Source organism: Sapajus apella, unplaced genomic scaffold (genome assembly GCF_009761245.1).
Source record: "Sapajus apella isolate SASKATOON/1434 unplaced genomic scaffold, GSC_monkey_1.0 scaffold1, whole genome shotgun sequence".
Classification (NCBI taxonomy): Eukaryota; Metazoa; Chordata; class Mammalia; order Primates; family Cebidae; genus Sapajus; species Sapajus apella.
Window position 1 is genome coordinate 4,736,267 of NW_022436941.1, and position 18,672 is coordinate 4,754,938.

Genomic DNA, 18,672 nt, shown 5'->3' on the forward strand with positions numbered 1-18,672 from the left:
AGAGCCCATGCCTTACCCCAGGTGGCTCGAGTCACTGGTGATAGAGGGAGAATGTTGTGTAAGATGCTGGCACCTGTGATTTCTACACCACCACCCATGGTGCAAGCCGCATTGTGCCCTGTGGGGAGGCTGCCTGGAGGAGGAGTCGAAAAAGGGCCTGCAGTATTTGAGCATGGAAGCTAGAAGAAAGAGGCTGCCACCCCCTGCAATCCCTGTGGGTTCCCGGGTTTCATAAGCTGCAGGGCTGACCCCAGCCTCAAAGAGCTGCAGGCTTAGGAGGAAGTCGTGTGTGTGTGTGTGTGTGTGTAAAACAGAGAGAGGGAGAGGGAAAAGGAGTAAGAGAGGCAAAAACAGGAAGGAGGAGAAATGAAAAGAGATCAAGAGATACAGATAAACAGTAAAGAGTGGCAGGGAGAAATAAATGAAATCACACAGAAAAATAGAGACAAGAGAGAAATATTTAGAGAAAGCCAAAAAGAGAGAAGGAAGGCAGGAAGGGAGGAAGGAAGGAAGGAAAGAGAGAAGGAAGGGAGGAAGGAAGGCAAGATGAAAGAGCAGGGGAAAAGGATAGAAAGGAAAGGGAAAAGGAAGGAAGAAAAAAGAAGGGAGGGAGGTAAGCAGGAAGAAAGAGGCGGGAAGAAAGAAAAGAGAGAAGAAAAATGAAAGGAAGGAGGGAGGGAAGGAAGCAATGAAGGAAAGAGGGGAGGAAAGAAAAGTGAAGCAGGGAAGGAAGAAAGGAAGGTAGGAGAGAAAGAAGGAAGAAGAGAGGTAAGAAAGGAAGGAAGAAGGAGGAGGAGGGAAGGAAGGAGGGAGGGAGGGAGGAAGGGAGGGAGGGAGAAGGAGGAGGAGGGAAGGAAGGAAGGAGGGAGGGAGGGAGGAGAAGAAGGAGGAGGGAATGAAGGAAGGAAGGATGGAGGGAGGAGAAGAAGGAGGAGGAGGGAAGGAAGGAAGGAAGGAGGGAGGGAGGGAGGGAGGGAGGGAGGTGGAGGGAAGGAAGGAAGAAGGGAGGGAGGAGAAGAAGGCGGAGGAGGAGGGAAGGAAGGAAGGAAGGAAGGAGGGAGGGAGGGAGGGAGGGAGGGAGAAGAAGGAGGAGGAGGGAAGGAAGGAAGGAGGGAGGGAGGGAGGAGAAGAAGGAGGAGGAGGGAAGGAAGGAAGGAGGGAGGGAGGGAGGGAGAAGAAGGAGGAGGAGGGAAGGAAGGAAGGAGGGAGGGAGGGAAGGAGAAGGAGGAGGAGGGAAGGAAGGAGAGAGGGAGGGAGGGAAAAGGAGGAGGAGGAAGGAGGGAGGAAGAAGGAAGAGGAGGAGGGAAAGAAGGAAGAAGGGAGGGAGGGAGAAGGAGGCGGAGGGAAGGAATGAAGGGGAGGAGGGAGCGAGGGAGGAATGCCGGGAGTGGAGTGCCAGGGCTACACAGACAGCAGGCTGTGGGTCTGTCCGGGTGGGCCGCGCGTTGGCAGCACCCAGACCCAGGAGGAGGCGCCGCAGCCGCCGTGGGCAGGAACGGCCCTGGGCTCCCCTGAGGTCCCGCGCGCGCTCAGCGACAGGCGGCTCTGAAGCGCGACTCTCTGGCGCCCCCTGCTGGCACCGGGCCCTGAGGCCGCCGCTCCGCCCCCTGAAAGGAGGGCGCGCAGGAGGGCGCCGAGGCTGCAGGGGTGTCTCCCGGGGCCCAGCGGCCATGCGGGTGTGGATGAGGGGTCAGAGGAGACCAGAGCTGGCCACACGTTCCCTTTTGTGCCCTGGTCTGTGCTGCGACGCGTGGCACCAGCCCTGGGTTGGTCTTGTACCTCCAGGCATTTGGGGGCCTTCCGGAGGCAGGAGGAGGGCTTGAAGCTAGGATTATCTGGGCGCGTTGGCCCACCTGTAGTCCCAGCTACCTAGGAGGCTAAAGTGAAAAATGCATCATTATAAAAAAAAAATCTGGGATTTAACACTGTGAAATTGTATTAGTCCGTTCTCACACTACTATAAAGATACCACCCAAGAGGCTGGAGGATCCCTTGAGCCCAGGAGTTCGAGGCTGCTGTGGGCGATGATGGCGCCACTACACTCCAGCCTGTGAGACAAAATGCGAGCTTGCATCTTAAAAAAAAAAAAAAAAAAGGGCGGACTAGGAGCGGCTCTCCGTGTAGCGGGGACTGGGCGAAGCGGCCTGCGCCCACGGAGCGCGCGACACTGCGCGGAAGGCACCGCCACCCTTGCCCCTACAGCTGCCCACTCGGGATCTCCAATGGCCCCCGCGCGCGCACGATGCCCTTGGCCACCAGCCACAGCGGGAGCGGCAGCAAGTCGTCGGGACCGCCACCGCGTCGGGTTCCTCCGGGAGTGGGGCGGCCGCGGGAGCCCGGGCCGCCGCGCCGGCTTCTTAACACCCTACAACCGGCACCCGCGCTGTGCAGACCGAGGCCATGAAGCAGATCCTCGGGGTGATCGACAAGAAACTGCGGAACCTGGAAAAGAAAAAGGGTAAGCTTGATGATTACCAGGAACGAATGAACAAAGGGGAAAGGAGACTTAATCAAGATCAGCTAGAAGCCGTTTCTAAGTACCAGGAAGTCACCAATAGTTTGGAGTTTGCAAAAGAATCACAGAGGGGTTTCATGGCACTAAGTCAAGATATTCAGAAAACAGTAAAGAAGACAGCACGTTGGGAGCAGCTTATGAGAGAAGAAGCTGAGCAGAAACGTTTAAAAACTGCACTTGAGCTACAGTATGTTTTGGACAAACTGGGAGATGAAGAAGTGCGAACTTACCTGAAACAGGGTTTGAATGGAGTGCCTATATTGTCCGAAGAGGAATTGTCATTGTTGGATGAATTCTGTAAGTTAGTAGACCCTGAACGGGACGTGAGCTTGAGGTTGAATGAACAGTATGAACATGCCTCCATTCACCTGTGGGACCTGCTGGAAGGGAAGGAAAAATCTGTATGTGGAAAAGTTCTAAAGGAAATTGTCGAGTGTGCTTTTCAGTCAAACTACTTTGGCAGCACCCACAACCACCAGAATGGGTTGTGTGAGGAAGAAGAGGCAGCCTCAGCACCTACAGTTGAAGACCAGGTAGCTGAAGCTGAACCTGAGCCAGCAGAAGAGTACACTGAGCAAAATGAAGTTGAATCAACAGCGTATGTAAATAGACAGTTCATGGCAGACACACAGTTCACCAGTGGTGAAAAGGAGCAGGTAGATGAGTGGACAGTTGAAACAGTTGAGGTGGTAAATTCACTCCAGCGGCAACCTCAGGCTGCATCCCCTTCAGTACCACGGCCCCACTCTTTGCCTAGAGTGGCTCAAGCAGATGGCCTTGTGAGAAGACAGTGAGTGCAAGACCTTATGGCACAGATGCAGGGTCCCTATAATTTCATACAGGATTCAATGCTGGATTTTAAAAACGAGACACTTGGTCCTGCCATCGTATCTGCACAGCCTATGAATCCAGCACAAAACATGGACATGCCCCAGCTGGTTTGCCCTCCAGTTCATTCTGAATCCAGACTTGCTCAGCCTAATCAAGTTCCTGTACAACCAGAAGCTACACAGTTTCCTTTGGTGTCATCCACAAGTGAGGGCTATACAGCATCTCAACCCTTGTACCAGCCTTCTCATGCTACAGAGCAACGACCACAGAAGGAACCAATTGATCAGATTCAGGCAACAATCTCTTTAAATACAGACCAGACTACAGCATCATCATCCCTTTCTGCTGCTTCTCAGCCTCAAGTATTTCAGTCTGGGACAAGCAAACCTTTACATAGCGGTGGAATCAATGCAAATGCAGCTCCATTCCAATCCATGCAAATGGTGTTCAATATGAATGCTCCAGTTCCCCCTGTTAATGAACCAGAAACCTTGAAACAGCAAAATCAGTACCAGGTGAGTTATAACCAGAGCTTTTGTAGTCAGCCTCACCAAGCAGAACAAACAGAGCTTCAGCAAAAACAGCTTCAAACAGTGGTGGGCACTCACCATGGTTCCCTGGACCAGTCCCATCAAGTGACTGGTAACCACCAGCAGCCTCCTCAGCAGAACACTGGATTTCCACATAGCAGTCAGCCCCATTACAATAGCCGTGGTGTGTCTCATGGAGGTTCCCGTGTTGCCAAGAGGCTTGATTAATGGATACCGGGGCCCTGCCAAAGGATTCAGAGGAGGATATGATGGTTGCCGCCCTTCATTCTCTAACACTCCAAACAGTGTTATACACAGTCTCAGTTCAATGCTCCCCGGGATTACTCTGGCTATCAACGGGATGGATATCAGCAGAATTTCAAGTGAGGCTCTGGGCAGAGTGGACCACGGGGAGCCCCATAAGGTCGTGGAGAGCCCCCAAGACTCAACAGAGGGATGCTGCAAATGAACACTCAGCAAGTGAATTAATCTGATTCACAGGATTATGTTTAATCGCCAAAAACACACTGGCCAGTGTACCATAATATGTTACCAGAAGAGTTATTATCTATTTGTTCTCCCTTTCAGGAAACTTACCGTAAAGGGACCGTTTTTATCTCATAAAGACAGGACTATAATTGTCAGCGTTATATTACCTGGATGTGGAAGGAAACTATTTTTACTCTGCATGTTCTGTCCTAAGTGTCATCTTGAGCCTTGCACATGATACTCAGATTCCTCACCCCTTGCTTAGGAGTAAAACAATATACTTTACAGGGTGATAATTATCTCCATAGTTACTTGAAGTGGCTTGAAAAAGGCAAGATTGGCTTTTTTGACATTGGATAAAATCTACAAATCAGCCCTTGGGTTATTCAGTGGTAACTGACAAACTAAAATATTTCTCTAGAAAGGAAGATGAAAGAAGCGGAGTGTGGTTTGGCAGAACAACTACATTTCACAGCTTTTCCAGCAAAATTGGAGCACTGAATGTTTAGATGCATACCAGACTATGCATGGGTCCTAATCACACATATAAGGCTGGCTACGAGCTTTGACACAGCACTGTTCATCTGGCCAAACAACTGTGGTTTAAAAACACATGTAATGTACACGAATGTTCATTGCAGCACTGTTTGCAATAGCAAAGACCTGGAACCAACCCAAATGCCCATCGATGATAGACTGGACAGGGAAATATGGCACATATACACCATGGAATACTATGCAGCCATAAAAAATGATGAGTTCATGTCCTTTGTAGGAACATGAATGAACCTGGAAACCATCATTCTCAGCAAACTGACACAAGAACAGAAAATCAAACACTGCATGTTCTCACTCATAGGCAGGTGTTGAACAATGAAAACACATGGACACAGGGAGGGGAGCATCACACACTGGGGTCTGTTAGGGGGAAATAAGGGAGGGACAGCGGCGGGTGGGGAGTAGGGGAGAGATAGCATGGGGAGAAATGCCAGATATGGGTGAAGGGGAGGAAGGCAGCAAACCACGCTGCCATGTGTATACCTTTGCAACATCTTGCATGTTCTTCACACGTACCCCAAAACCTAAAATGCAATAAAAAATAAAAGAAAAAAAAAGAATGCAATTCCATTCACAATAGCCACAAGAAAAATAAAATGACTAGGAATAATGCTAATTAAAGGTGTGAAAGAGCTCTACAATGAGAATTATATAACACTGTTGAAAGTAATCAGAGATGACACAAAACAATGGAAAAACATTCTATGATCATGAATAGAAAAAAAAATCAATATGGTTAAAATGGCCATACTACCAAAAGCAATTTACAGACTCAATGCTATTCTGGTCAAACTACCAAAGCTATTTTTTACAGAATTAGAAAGAAACTATCCTAAAATTTATATAAAACCAAAAAATAGCCTGAATAGGCAAAGAAATTTTAAGCACAAGGAACACCTGTGGAGGCCTCAAACTACCTGGCTTCAAAGTATAATAGGAAAATAAATTTTGGAACCCCCAAATCACTAAGTTAAAAGGAAATGTCAAGCTGGAAACTGTGGACAGCAAACCTGCCTCTCATTGTATTCAAAGTCATTCTTCTGCTCACTGAAATAAATGCATATCTGATTCCTTATTTGGAGAAGCTAATCAGAATCTCAAAAATATGCAACCATTTGTCTCTCTTCTACCTAAGGTAAGGAAGCTCCCTCTCCTCTTCAAGTTGTCGTCCCACCTTTTTGGACTGAAACAATGTACATCTTACACACGTTGATGTTTTATGTCTTCCTAAATTATATAAAAACAAGCTGTGCTTCCACCACCTTAAGCACATGTCATTAGAACTACCTGAAGCTGTGTCATGAGCACACATCCTAAACCTTGGCAAAATAAACTTTCTAAATTAACTGAGACCCACCTTGGATTTCTGGGGTTTACATTTTGGTAACCATGAGGGGATTCTGAGTGAAGATGCCCATGACTTTTGGCAAATTCCCTACTGACGGTTGGTGGCAGCATGAGCTAACTTTATGACTCAATTCAGTAGGACAATTTGCTGAGAATTCCTGATCTCTCAGAATTTGGCTAAGATCTAAAGTTTATTTTGCTATACAACTTTATTTGGAGTTTTACTTGTTTCCAACAAGGAAGGCAAGATTTGCTGTTTCCATAATAATGGAAGGCAGATAACTTTTTGATAGACTTTGATCTCACTCCCTGTAGAAAATTTGAGTTTGAGGGTTTTTCCTACTTCTAGGATGGTAGAAAGCAGTCTCAAGCCTGAGACCCATCCCTAGGTAAGTAGATAAATTAAGGTTTTGTTTAGGCTAAAGTTTAACAACCAGCTGGTCTTACTTTCTGTGTACCATTAGAACACTCAGTGATTCATATTGTTGGTTGTTTGTGTTTTCCTTTTTTGTTGCTGTTGTTTGTTTAGATCTTTCTCCCATCAGATTTGACCAACTCTACCTTACTTGGTCAGATCTGAGTGGAAATTCCAAATTATGGATAACAAAGTCCCTCGAGTTTGGCTAAAATTTTTGACAAATGCAAAAGTAGAAAACACAAATAAACAAACAAACAAAACAAAACAAATGCACTTGGTTTCTGTGTTTGCTTCCCATCTTAAAAAAAAAGTTCTCTCATTTACCGTACTTCTGCCCTATATCTCCTTCCCCATTGCCATCTCCAGTAACAAAAAAAGTTAGGCTTATAATGACTTGAAGTTGTTTAAAGAATTCAGAACAAAGATACCACTCACCCCTTTGGGGGTGTCCTCTTTTCTTTGTTTTTTAAGAGTCATGGGCAGGTTCTTCTTAGGTCTAAAGCTCTGTTTTTTTAAATTGCATGACCTGACCTCTTTGGCTTTGGAGGTACTGGAGGTTACCTTGTACTATGGGAGAACCTGGCTTTGGCATGTGTAATGGTGGACAAAACCTACAAAGTAGGGGTGGCTGAGCACAGTTTATAGAAAGTGGTGTTTGTTGTTGTTTTTCTTTCCTAGGAATTTGTTGTTTAAGGATCCTGATTCTAGTGTGGATATGTATCCTAAGGGGTCTTCTTTATTGCTTTTTCTCCACAAATTAATCTCGATTCAGCTTGTCTCTATGCATTTGTGTGAGGAACTGAACTGTTGTTTTCATAGGTAAAGGAAAGACTTAGATTTCTCATCTCTGAAGAGAAAAGGCATTTGTTTCTTCCAGGTGAAATGCACTCCTGGGTGACTGGAGGCCTTACAGGAGTGTCTGGGGGGTTGACCCTCCATGACATGCAGTGGCTCCAAAAGGAAATCCCCAACAAAAAAGTAATTTTAAAAAGGCTTATCCAGGAAACACATATAAGGGTTGATCACCTGGCATTGAGCCCTCTCAGAGGACATAGATCTCTGGAGAGAGAAACTGAGACATGTAAGAGATTGGAAACAATCAGTAGTGACACACTGTGGAATCCTGACCACAAACAATACACATCAAATAAAATCATAGCCCACAGATCAGTTTCTCCTTTAAAAACACATGGGAAACAATCTAAGAATGAGAAGAAAAGGAGAATTACTGTCTTTCAAGCACTCCATAGGTTCTATGATATGTCTACTTGCCAAAGTTTAGGTAAAATAGAAGTAATATGTCCATTGTGCATATTTACATTAAGGAAAAAGAGCTCTAAGGTTGACCTGCAAATTACAGAGTTCCTAAGTCTACTTTTTCTTTTCTACCTGCTTGAAATCTGCTGTCAATTTTCTTTTTTTTTTTTATTGCATTTTAGGTTTTGGGGTACATGTGAAGAACATGCAAGATTGTTGCATAGGTAAACACAAGGCAGTGTGATTTGCTACCTTCCTCCCCTTCACCTATATCTGGCATTTCTCCCCCTGCTATCTCTCCCTTACTCCCCACCCCCCGCTGTCCCTCCCCTATTTCCCCCCAACAGACCCCAATGTGTAGTGCTCTCCTCCCTGTGTCCATGTGTTCTCAAATTTTCTATTAAGATAAAAATTACTGTTTGGCTCTAACAGGATTTTTTTTTTTTTGCACACCAGTGAATTTGCATATATCTCATGGTGTGACCACCCAATGAGTTCACCTAGCTCACCGCCTAAACAGAGTCAATTTTTCACCAAAGGGGAATTGGAATAGAGAAAGTAATCCATACAGAGCCAGCAGTGCAGGAGATCAGAGTTTTATTATTACTCAAATCAGTGTCCCTGAGCATTTGAGGATAACAGTTTTTAAGGGTAATTTGGTGGGTGGGGAAAGGCCAATGAGTCAAGTGTGATTATTGGTTGGGCTAAAATTGAAGTCATAAGAAGTTTAAGCTGTTCTCTTGTGCTAAGTCATTTCCTGGGTTTGGCCTCAAGACAAGATGAGCCAGTTAATCAATCTGGATGTTGTCAGCTGATCCATCAAGTGCAGGGTCTGAAAAATATCTTGAACACTGCTCTTAGAAGCAGCTTAAGGAGGATCAAAATCTTGTAGCTTCCAGCTGCATGACTTCTAGGCCATAATTTATAATCCTTTGGCTAATTTGTTAGTCCTACAAAAGCAGTCTAGTACTCAGACAAGAAGGAGGTTTGTTTTGGGAAAGGGCTGTTATCATCTTTGTTGTAAACTATAAACTTAAGTTTTTCCCAAAGATAGTTCACCCTACATCCAAGAAAGAGTAAGAACGGCTTAAGGAATAGAAGTAAGATGGAGTCAGTTAGTTTAGGTCTCTTTCAGTGTCTCAGTCATAATTTTGCAAAGGTTGTTTCAATGGCTAAAGTTCTCAAGTAAATGATACAGGGTTGTTGTTTGTATGTGTATATACATTTTAAAGGTCTTTATACTTTTTACAAATTTATGTTTAATTGGTAATTAAATCCCTTTTAATTTTCCGCTATCAAAATTTTCTCTCCTTGCCTTATAATGTAAATTTTGCTATTTGATTTTCTCCTGCATTGTTTTCTTTAATATGCAAATTTAAGGCTATCTAGCTGAAAACTGCCTAGGGTTACCAATAATTAATGCAGATTACCTATTGAAACAGGTTATCAAGAATTTGAAAGTCTAAGATGGGAGTAAAAGATTTTTAATGAATCTATAAGATGTATCTCTATTGGTATGCCTAATAAGTCTATGTATTTCTGTGTTGTGTACACAATGTTTCACTACTGAAAACATATAAGAGTGTTATATGTTTCACTACTGAAAACATATAACATAACATATTAATTGGCTTAAGACAATAAAAGTGTTTGAATCAAATACTTTATCAGGAAAGTAGAAAAGACTAGTAAAATGTTTTTTCAAGTTTATATAACAAGTAAAATTTTTAGTAAATAAGGTAACTTTAAAATTATTGGTAAAGTAATATTAGAGAAGTATTACAGATTGCCAGCACACAATTTTGTTTGCATTTATTAATGAAGCAGTTTTACACTTATCTCTGCCAAATACTATAAAGTGTCAACATTTGGCATAAGGGTTGCAAAATTGTAAACCCAGCCCAAAACAGAATAATCTTTGTTTGTATAATATTTAATAAATAAGACATTAATACAGGTTTAATACAAATAGCTATATCTTGAATTTAGTAAGATTACTATAATTTCTAATCTTGTGTCATTATGTGATCTAGTCCACAGGCAGTAAAGTTTGTTTTGGGAAGGTACTAATATCATCTTTGTTTCAAAGATAAACCATAAACTAAGTTTCTCCCAAAGTTAGTTTGGCCTACAACCAAAAATGAACAAGGACAGCTTGAAGTTAGAATCAAGATGGAGTCAGTTAGTTCAGATTTTTTTCACTGTCTCAGCTATAACTTTCCAATTGTGATTTTATAACTTTAAATGATAACTATTGCAGTTTTCATAAATAATCTATATACATGGTTAAAATAATTAGGTAAATGTAATGAAATAAACACATGTAGATAAACTAATCATAATTTAGTCTAAATATATATTAAATTAAATAATACATATTTTATTATTTGGATACCTTCCAATAAAATGTATTTATAAGAAATATTCTATCTCTTTTTTCTCATCGGGGAGGGATCCAAGGTGACCATTTAGGAACAGCTCAGGATTGCAGCTCCCAGTGAAAGTGCAGAGGGTGAGTGGACGCCACATATTTATTGCCCACAGACTAGGCAATTCCCAGGCGGAGGAGCTCCACAGGTTGCCAGTGCGGCTGGCCAGCACGGCTGTGCCAGTCGGCGCCGCTGCTTTGCCCCAGCGGCTGCTTTGTCGGCGCCCCGGAGCAGCGGTTCTCCGTACAAAATACACCAGTCCCGGTGCCCTTTTGGCTGGCGACTGGAGCCACAGGAAGTCGCCCATTCATCTGTTTAAAAAGGGGACTGAGCAGGGAACCAGGACAGTAGATTCCAGGGCAAAAAAAGTGCCACAAATCTCAGTGCCGCTGTTTAAGCCAGCGCAGTGAGTTGCCGCAGGGGAAAACACACAGATCCTGGCACCTCTTCAACAGGCGACTGGAACACCAACTTAAAAAAAAAAAAAAAAGGCTCTGAGGCAGGGAGCCAGGCGATCAGGCTCAGCTGGTCCCACCCCCACAAAAGAACAGCAATCAGAAACTCTCTGGACTGAGGTTTTCACAGCAAGTGCAGCTGAACCTGGGACGGTCCAGCTCTGTGGGGGAGGGGCGTCCGCCATTACCGAGGCAGCCCACCACTACGGACGTAGTCAGCCAATGCTGAGGCAGCCCACAGTTGCCAAGGCAACCTGCCATTGCTGACAGGCTCCGCCTTAACAGAGGTGGGCCACCATTGCCGAGACAGTTCTAACTACACCCATATAAACAGGACTGCAGGGAAGTTCACTCGGCAGCTGGGCGGAGCCCACAGCAGCTCAGCAAAGCCTCTACAGGCAGACAGTGACAAGGCTGCCTCCTTGCTGGGCAGGGCAGCTCTGAAGGCAAAAAAAAAAAGGCAGCAGCATAACGGAAACTCATAAAGCCCTAAATCCCTGGGACAGAGCACCTGGGAACAAAAAGCAGTTTATGAGTTCTGCTGCAGCAGACCTAAACGTACCTGCCCAGCAGCTCTGAAGGAACAACGGAGCTCACAGCTCAGCATTTGAGCTCCTATAAAGAAGAGACCGTCTCCTGAAGCAGCAACCTGACCCCTGTATATCCAAAGAGCCACCTCATAAAGGAGAGATCAGATTGACACTTGGCAGATATCCTTCTGGACAAAGACAGCAGAAGAAGAAAACTGGTAACAACCCTTACTGTTCAGCAGCTGCTGCAGGTGATCCCCAGGCAAGCAGGGCCTGGAGTGGACCTCAGCAGACCTACAGCAGGGGGGCCAGACTGTCAGAAGGAAAATCAAGAAACAGAAATAACCTCATCATCAACAAACAGAACATCCACTCAGAGACCCAATCTGAAAGCCAGCAACTACAAAGACAACAGGTGGATAAATCCATAAAGATGGGAAGAAACCAGCGCAAAAAGGATGAAAACACCCAAAACCAGAACAGCTCTCCTCCTAAAAGGGATCACAACTCCTCACCAGCAAGGGAACACGGTTGGATGGAGAACGAGTGTGATGAAATGACAGAATCAGACTTCAGAAGGTGGATAGTAAGAAATTTCTGTGAACTAAAAGAACATGTTCTAACCCAATGCAAAGAAACTAAGAGCCTTGAAAAAAGATTTGACGAAATGCTAACAAGAATGGGCAAAATGGAAAGGAATATAAGTGAATTGATGGAGCTGAAAAACACAACACGAGAACTTCGCGAAGCATGCGCAAGTATCAACAGCCGAATTGACCAAGCAGAAGAAAGGATATCAGAGGTCGAAGATCAACTCAATGAAATAAAACGGGAAGGCAAGAATGGAGAAAAAAGGGTAAAAAGGAATGAACGAAGTCTCCAAGAAATGTGGGACTATGTGAAAAGACCTAATCTACATTTGATAGGCGTACCTGAATGCGATGAAGAGAATGAATCCAAGCTGGAAAATACTCTTCAGGATATTATCCAGGAAAATTTCCCCAACCTAGCAAGGCAGGCAAAATTCAAGTCCAGGAAATGCAGAGAACACCACAAAGATATTTGTCAAGAAGAGCAACCCCAAGGCACATAATCGTCAGATTCACCAGGGTTGAAATGAAGGAGAAAATACTAAGGGCAGCCAGAGAGAAAGGTCGGGTTACCCATAAAGGGAAGCCCATCAGACTCACAGCAGATCTCTCAGCAGAAACCCTACAAGCCAGAAGAGAGTGGGGGCCAATATTCAACATCCTTAAAGAAAAGAACTTTCAACCCAGAATCTCCTTTCCAGCCAAACTAAGCTTCATAAGTGAAGGAAAAATAAAATCCTTTGTGAACATGCAAGTACTCAGAGATTTCGTCACCACCAGGCCAGCTTTACAAGAGCTCCTGAAAGAGGCTTTACACATATAAAGGAACAACCAGTACCAGCCACTCCAAAAACATGCCAAATGGTAAAGAGAATCAACACAATGAAGAATCTGCATCAACTAATGGGCAAAACAGCCAGCTAGCACCAAAATGGCAGGATCAAATTCACACATAACAATATGAACCCTAAATGTAAATGGACTAAATGCCCCAATCAAAAGACACAGACTGGCAAATTGGATAAAAAGCCAAAACCCATTGGTGTGCTGTATTCAGGAAACCCATCTCACATGCAAGGATACACAAAGGCTCAAAATGAAGGGATGGAGGAAGATTTACCAAGCAAATGGAAAGCAAAAAAAAGCAGGAGTGACAATTCTCATCTCTGATAAATTAGACTTTAAAGCAACAAAGATCAAAAGAGACAAAGAAGGACATTACATAATGGTTAAAGGATCAATGCAGCAAGAAGAGCTAACGATCCTAAATATATACGCACCCAATACAGGAGCACCCAGATACATAAGGCAAGTTCTTCATGACTTACAAAGAGACTTAGACTCCCACATAATTATAGTGGGAGACTTTAACACCCTATTGTCAATATTAGACAGATCAACCAGACAGAAAATTAACAAGTATATCCAGGACTTGAACTCAGACCTGGAACAAGCAAACCTAATGGACATTTACAGAACTCTCCACCCCAAATCCACAGAATATACATTCTTCTCAGCACCACATCATGCCTACTCTGAAATTGACCACATAATTGGGAGTAAATCACTCCTCAGCAAATGCAAAAGAACGGAAATCATAACAAACAGTCTCTCAGGCCACAGTGCAATCAAGTTAGAACTCAGAAATCAAAAACTAACCCAGAACCGCACAGCTTCATGGAAACTGAACAACTTGCTCTTGAATGTTGACTTGATAAACAATGAAATGAAGACAGAAATAAAGATGTTCTTCGAAACCAACGAGAATGAAGACACAACATACCAGAATCTCTGGGACACATTTAAAGCAGTCTCTAGAGGAAAATATATAGCAATAAGTGCCCACATGAGAAGCAAGGAGAGATCAAAAATTGACACCCTATTGTCAAAACTGAAAGAGCTAGAGGAACAGGATCAAAAAAACTCAAAGTCTAGCAGAAGACAAGAAATAGCTAAGATCAGAGCAGAACTGAAGGAGACAGAGACACAAAAAACCCTTCAAAAAATCAATAAATCCAGGAGCTTGTTTTTTGAAAAGATCAACAAAATAGACAGACCACTAGCCAGATTAATAAAAAAGAAAAGAGAGAATAACCAAATTGATGCAATAAAAAACGATAAAGGGGATATCACCACAGATTCCACAGAAATTCAAACCATCATCAGAAATTATTACAAACAACTCTATGTACATAAACTAGTAAACCTGGAAGAAATGGATAAATTCCTGGACACTTGCCTCCTCCCAAGCCTAAACCAGGAAGAAGCCGAAACCCTGAACACACCCATAACAAGGTCTGAAGTTGAGGCGGCAGTTAAGAGCTTACCACCCAAAAAAAGCCCAGGTCCAGACGAGTTCACAGCCGAATTCTACCAGGCATACAAAGAGGAGCTGGTACCATTCCTTCTGAAACTATTCCAAACAATACAAAAAGAGGTAATTCTTCCCAAATCATTTTATGAGACCAACATCATCCAAAACCCGGCAGAGACTCAACAAGAAAAGAAAACTTCAGGCTTCAGGCCAATATCCATGATGAACATAGATGCAAAAATCTTCAATAAAATACTGACAAGCTGATTGCAACAGAACATCAAAAAGCTTATCCACCACGATCAAGTAGTCTTCATCCCGGGGATGCAAGGCTGGTTCAACATGCACAAGTCTATAAACGTAATTCACCATATAAACAGAACCAAAGACAAAAACCACATGATTATCTCAATTGATGCAGAGAAGGCCTTTGTCAAAATTCAACAGCTCTTTATGCTAAAAACCCTCAATAAGCTAGGTATTGACGGAACGTATCTCGAAATAATAAAAGCTATTTACGACAAACCAACAGCCAATATCATACTGAATGGGCAAAAGCTGGAAGCATTCCCCTTGAAATGTGACACTAGACAAGGATGCCCTCTCTAACCACTCCTATTCAATATAGTACTAGAAGTTCTAGCCAGAGCAATCAGGCAAGAAAAAGAAATAAAGGGCATTCAAATAGGAAAGGAGGAAGTCAAATTGTCTCTATTTGCAGACGACATGATTGTATATCTAGAAGACCTCATGGTCTCAGCCCAAAACCTCCTGAAACTGATCAGCAACTTCAGCAAAGTCTCCGGATACAAAATCAATGTGCAAAATCACATGCATTCCTATACACCAATAACAGACATAAAGAGAGCCAAATCAAGAACAAACTTCCATTCACAATTGCACAAAGAGAATAAAATACCTAGGAATACAACTAACAAGGAACGTAAAGGACCTCTTCAAGGAGAACTACAAGCCACTGCTCAATGAAATAAGAGAGGACACAAACAGATGGAGAAACATTCCATGTTCATGGTTAGGAAGAATCGATATCGTGAAAATGGCCATACTGCCCAAAGTAATTTACAGATTCAATGCTATCCCCATCAAGCTACCAATGACCTTCTTCACAGAACTGGAAAAAACCACCTTAAACTTCATATGGAACAAAAAGAGAGCCCGCATAGCCAAGTCAATTCTGAGCAAAAAGAACAAAGCGGGAGGCATCACACTACCGGACTTCAAACTATACTACAAGGCTACAGTAGTATATGTCTGCCCAAATGGCTCCTTTAGTTTTGTGCTTAAAACCTAGGGCCCTGGTAGCATAGTCACTGGAAGGAATCTCCTAATATGCTGGTTGTGAAGACCATGGGAAAACCATAGTATCTGGAATGGAATGCACCATTCTTCCTAGTACAGTCTCTTCTGGCTTCTCTGGCTTGGGGAGAGAAATCCTTGTACTCCTTGTGCTTCCTGGGGGAGATGATTTTCCCACTTTGCTTTGGATTGCCCTTTGTGGGCTGCACCCACTCTCCAACGAGTCTCAAAGAGATGAACTACGTACCTCAGTTGAAAATGCAGAAATCACCCACCTTCTCCACTGATCTTACTGGGAACTGCAAATCGGATCTGTTCCTATTCAGCCATCCTGAAACATGAGAATTTCCCATAGATTTTTTTAAAAGAAAAAGGGAAAAATGTGAAAGGAAAATAAATCTTGGGGACCAAAATTATTGCACTAAAAAGTCAAGCTCGAAACTGGTTAGGGCAAACCTGCCTTCCATTCTATTCAGTCATCCCTGTGTTGAGATAAATTCATATCTGATTGCCTCATTTGGAAAGACCGATCAGAAAAATGAATGCAATCATTTCTCTCTGGTCTACCTATAACCTGGAAGCCTCCTCTCCACTTCAAGTTTTCCCACCCTCACCTCGAATTATCCCATCATTTCAGACTAAACCAATGTAAATCTTACACACATATTTAATTATGTCTTACGTTTCCCTAAAATGTATAAAACCAAGCTGTGCCCTTGCCACCTTGGCCACAAGTCATTTGGACCTCCTGGGGCTGTGTCACAGGTGTTCATACCCAACCTTGGCAAAGTAAACTTTCTAAATTAACTGAGACCTGTCTCAGATTTTGGGGGTTTACAAACTATACTTCAAGGTTATAGTAACCAAAACATCATAGTTCTGACACAAAAAATCATTACACGAAACCAATGGAACAGGTTAGAGAAGGCTGTAGGCTGCATTCTTACAACCATCTGAGCTTTGATGAAGTCTATAATTAGAAGCAATGGGGAATGGATTCTTATTCGATGAATGGTACTAGGATAACTGGTTAGCTATATTCAGAAAATTGAAATTGTACAACTTCTTTCTAACACATTAAAAAAATCACTTAAGATGGATTAAAGACCTAAATGTAAAACTTAAAACTAAAAAAAACTGTAGACAAAAGCCCAGAATATAGTATTCTGGACATAGGCAGTAGCAAAGGTTTTATGATCTAATGTCCCATGTTCTCACTTATTTCTGGGATCTAAAAATCAAAACAATTAAAAACTCATGGACATAGAAGGTGGAAGGATGATAACCAGAGGCTGGGAAGGGTAGTGAGAGAGTGAGCGGCATGTGGAAATTATTAGTGGATACAGAAAAATAGAAATAATAAAACCCTGGTGACCATAGTCAATAAAAACTTAATATGTTTGCAAATAACATAAAGAGTGTAATTGTAACGTGTGTAACTAAAGAATGATTGAGGGGATGAATACCCCATTCCCTATTATATGCTTTTTTCATATTGCATTCCCCGTATCAAAATATGTCATGTATGCCATAAATACTATGTACCCACAAAGTTAAAAATAAAATATAAAAAATAACCATCTTTCTGTGTAGTAAACAGAGTTCCAAATCCAAGGCTAGAGATGCCCATGAAACAAGATACAATCTTTTGACTTGAAGAGTTGTCTCTTTGCTCTATACATCGGTATTTGTAGAAGTTGACATTCTGGAACATTGACTTCCAACACAGCAAGAGGGATAGCCACACATATAAAGTACAAAGGCAGAGCAGGACTCACCAGTGCATTTTGTTGAAGAAGTGAGCAAGCCAAATTAAAATTATTTTTTAAACTAATTGATTTTAGCTACTGAAAGGTCTATAGGACATTATCAGAGTTTCTGTAGGATCTCTGATTTAGAATGTGAACTTGAATGTGATTGTGATCATTATGCAGTAATTGCTGTAAAAACCCAGGTTGGTGTTGGCCACATAGGACTACAACATTCAGATGGGGAGAATTAGAGTGTTTCTTTGACATGTTCCTTTAAAGGCGGCAGTAAACTTACTGCCTTTCAGTGTTCTCCTTTTTGCCATAGACTCACAGAGAGCGAGAGACACCCGGCACCTCCACATCACTTCCTTATCACTTCCTCAGCAGCCAAGATCAGCATATCACCCAGAATGAATTCTGGCTGTGGGAGAATATGGCATACACGGAGAGATGTTTGGCATTCGGTAATACCTAGGTGGGAGCTTTCTAAGCTCTTATGAAGTATATGATGCATAAGGGCCATTTCTAAATACCAGAAACATCATGCTGTGAAAGCACAGAATGTCTATAGTTAAGATGATAATGCCATGCAGAAAAATGTGGCAGCGTCTAGTGTCAGTAGTTTATGTTTCCCCTTTGTGTCACCAGCCCAATATAAAGTACTGTCAAAATTACACCTGGAGGTGCTAAAAGGAAAACAATCTGAGGAAATGTACATTTTCAGTCTCAAGTTCCAAAGATTGGTCATCAAAAAGTGTGCTTTTGTCTAGCTCAGCTGTCACCTTTACTATAATGTAGCGGTCCGTGGTGTGAGGAGTGAACACTGCAGAGTTCTGGTTGCCCTTGTGAGGTTTGCTATTATAACCTTTGTCAAAGGAAGTATGCCTGATTACAGAAATGAATATTGTTCCCTTATAATCAATATAGAATCCTGGGTCATACTTCTCTTTCACATTTAATAATGGCTTCTGCTAAATTTGTGATGTTCTGTGGGATTATATCACTTATATCTAACATCTGAAATGGGATGCAAGGCACTTTCATCAAAAAGGCTCTAGTCACGCCAGAGATGACAAATCCTGGATAAATGTATTTCACGCATCTTACTGTTCTGTAAGTGAGAGCTGTCACGGCATAATCATTTTGGTCTTCAAGGCCAAAAGAAGCTGAAAAATTCCTCGTGACTCATTGTTATTAAAATGCTCATGGAATCTCTTTAGTTTTTGAATTCTCCACAAGAAGAAAACATGATAAAAGTACTTGGTTTCAATTTTCATTGTATCACCTACTCTCATCTCAGAATATTGACTTCTTTTTCATTTCTGAAACCCAATATGCTTA

The 18,672-nt window shown here is 42.6% G+C and overlaps 1 pseudogene across 1 annotated transcript; it reads left to right on the top strand.

Moving 5' to 3' along the window:
* Nucleotides 1–2,107: 2,107 nt before the first annotated feature.
* Nucleotides 2,108–4,981, top strand: LOC116527892 (annotated as a pseudogene). Its single transcript, XR_004258787.1, has one exon. The product of XR_004258787.1 is annotated as a caprin-1 pseudogene (transcript).
* Nucleotides 4,982–18,672: the final 13,691 nt, after the last annotated feature.